Source organism: Penaeus japonicus, unplaced genomic scaffold, assembly GCF_977035675.1.
Source record: "Penaeus japonicus unplaced genomic scaffold, GWHDUDI00000001_assembly GWHDUDI00000026, whole genome shotgun sequence".
Taxonomy (NCBI): Eukaryota; Metazoa; Arthropoda; class Malacostraca; order Decapoda; family Penaeidae; genus Penaeus; species Penaeus japonicus.
Genome location: NW_028234428.1, coordinates 8823264 through 8825763, shown reverse-complemented (window position 1 = coordinate 8825763; position 2500 = coordinate 8823264). Strand labels below are relative to the sequence as shown.

Genomic DNA, 2500 nt, shown 5'->3' with positions numbered 1-2500 from the left:
CATACATAATGGCACCAATTAGGCCCAAAAGACGGGTGTCATGACATACATGATGGCACCAATTACCTAAAAGATGGGTGTCAATGCATACGTGATGTAACATTGGGATCTGCTCACAGTTGAAGCGCACACACAGTCATGAAATATTATGGCTGTAGTGGTGCTAACTTCACAGTTACAGGGTTCAAAGTCAGCCTAAATCTGCATTTTGTGATGGATTTATGGTAAAATATAGTTTGGGCTAGTTTGCGCTAACCAGAGGGTGGAGAAAACATTTTAGCCGGTGCCCCCAGTATTGTAGACCAGCCATCCTGACTGCCAATTAGGTATTTATGTGCCTTGTCCACGATGGGTTAAGATGCATAAGCTTCGGGTGGGTATCCTAAGGTGTTCTGTACACGACTGAGAGGATAGCTTGTTTTTTCAACAAAATGGACTATGCCTTTTTTTTTTCTTTTCTTTTTTTAATAAAAGTCTGATTAAACCAATTATCTTTAAAAAAAATACAAATGGCAATAAAAAAAATAAAAAAAAAGTGATAATTAAATATAATCAGACTTTTAAGCACTGATGAATCTGATAAAGGAAAGCATTCTAAATATGTAATCTTACAAAGAATGAGAATGCTAAAGACGTACACAATTAAGATAGCACTAGTGACTAAGTATCATAGCCTTAACATGTCAAGGAGCTTCTATGACTATTATACATTTACAGATACTTAAACAAGGAAATACTGTTTAGAAAAATATAGAAAAGTTATAAATGAGAATGCCCACCTTCACACTAGCCAACTTCATTCTCATTTAAATCTTTTAGAGAGCTTTCAACAAAGTATGTATATGTCTGAGTAAAAGGGATGTAATGATGTATGTTGGCTGGTTGGCAATTTTTGTTAATATATGCTACAAGATGCATATTCTCCTTGTATTTATCTTTCATGGCAATCTTAAACTTAATATCTGTGACATACAGCATCGGTTATGATCTTGATTGACTGCTGCATAAAACACTGGAGTTCAGAGTTGTATTATCAAAATCCCTTTTTCTGCGTAATTTGCAATAAGTAATACAATGAAATGCAATGGAACAATAAAAAAAAACTTCTTCAGAAGATAAACAGGAAAATAACATCTTAACTACTGGTCTGCCAATAGCAGAGAGAACAAACATGCTTTAGCCTGTGTCTCGATCATTACCTTGTTTGAGTTAGCCTGCAGTCCAACATTTCATAAGTGATGCATAAGAAATGAGAGACAATAAGATAAACATTGAAAAGATAAACACAAAGACAAAAAAGACAGAATACTATATAATCATAGCAACAATCAATCACCAGGAAATGGTTAACAACACGAAGAAAAGAAAAGTCAGTACTGCAGATAAATGAGAAACTAAAGTAATGTGAGAATAATGGACAAATAGAAACCGCAATAGTAAATTAGTTAAAAACAAATCTGCTTTGCTGCTTAAGACTTCTGGACTGAGATAATTCTACTAGTTGTCCCTAAAACTCAGAATTTGCATAAATTGACATTCATGGAGCCAGTGTTCTAGAAAAGTAAAATATGAGAGTTTGAAGTCCACTAGTTTTCTATGAAAAAAAAAAGAAAGATAGACAGAATGTGAGAAAATGAAGCAAAACTGAACCCTATTTTTAGAATGTTACTGAAACTTTAACATCTCTTTAACCCATTGCATACTGGTGTCATGATATACATGTCAACACCAATTAGGACAGGTGTCAATGTGCACATGACGTGACATCTGCTTACAGTTGAAGCACGCACAATATCATAAAGTATTATGACTGTAATAGCTTTAGCTCCAGAGCTACAGGGTTCCAAAGTTTACCTAAACCTACATTTTATGATGGACTTACAGAAAAATATTGTTTGGGCTACTCTGCGGCTACCAGGAGGGCGGAGAAAACACTTTCCCCGTCCATCTAATTTTTAGCCGGCATCACTAGTGTTGTAAACCGCCCTTCCTCATAAACAGTTAGGTCATTAGGTGCCCCGTCCACAATGGGTTTATTTGGCCTTATCATTCATATTTATATAATGCTATTGATTGTCAGTAGGAGAAAAATATCTATAATTTTCTATCTCCTTTCAGATAATCAAGTCAATTATACTTTGAAGAAAAAAAATCAGCCTATATCTTCCATTAATGGAATATAAATAATCTAAAAATAGGAACACAAACAACCAAATGGCAAACAGTACCAAGATATGTACTTATTGATGGAAAAGAAAGTTCATATACATCACAGTTAAATATATGAAAATGAACACAAACATATCACACACATGATATATAAAAATACATATGTATGAGTATGTGTATGTGTGTATATGTGTGTGTGTGTGTGTGTGTGTGTGTGTGTGTGTGTGTGTGTGTGTGTGTGTGTGTGTGTGTGTGTGTGTGTGTGTGTGTGTGTGTGTGTGTGTGTGTGTGTGTGTGTATGTGTGTATGTGTGTATGTATGTATGTGTGTA

At 34.7% G+C, this 2500-nt stretch overlaps 1 protein-coding gene across 5 annotated transcripts in view; it reads right to left on the bottom strand.

Moving 5' to 3' along the window:
- Sirt2 (NAD-dependent protein deacylase sirtuin-2) overlaps positions 1-2500 on the bottom strand; it is an 18104-nt gene that overhangs the window by 9584 nt on the left and 6020 nt on the right. The window lies entirely within an intron of this gene.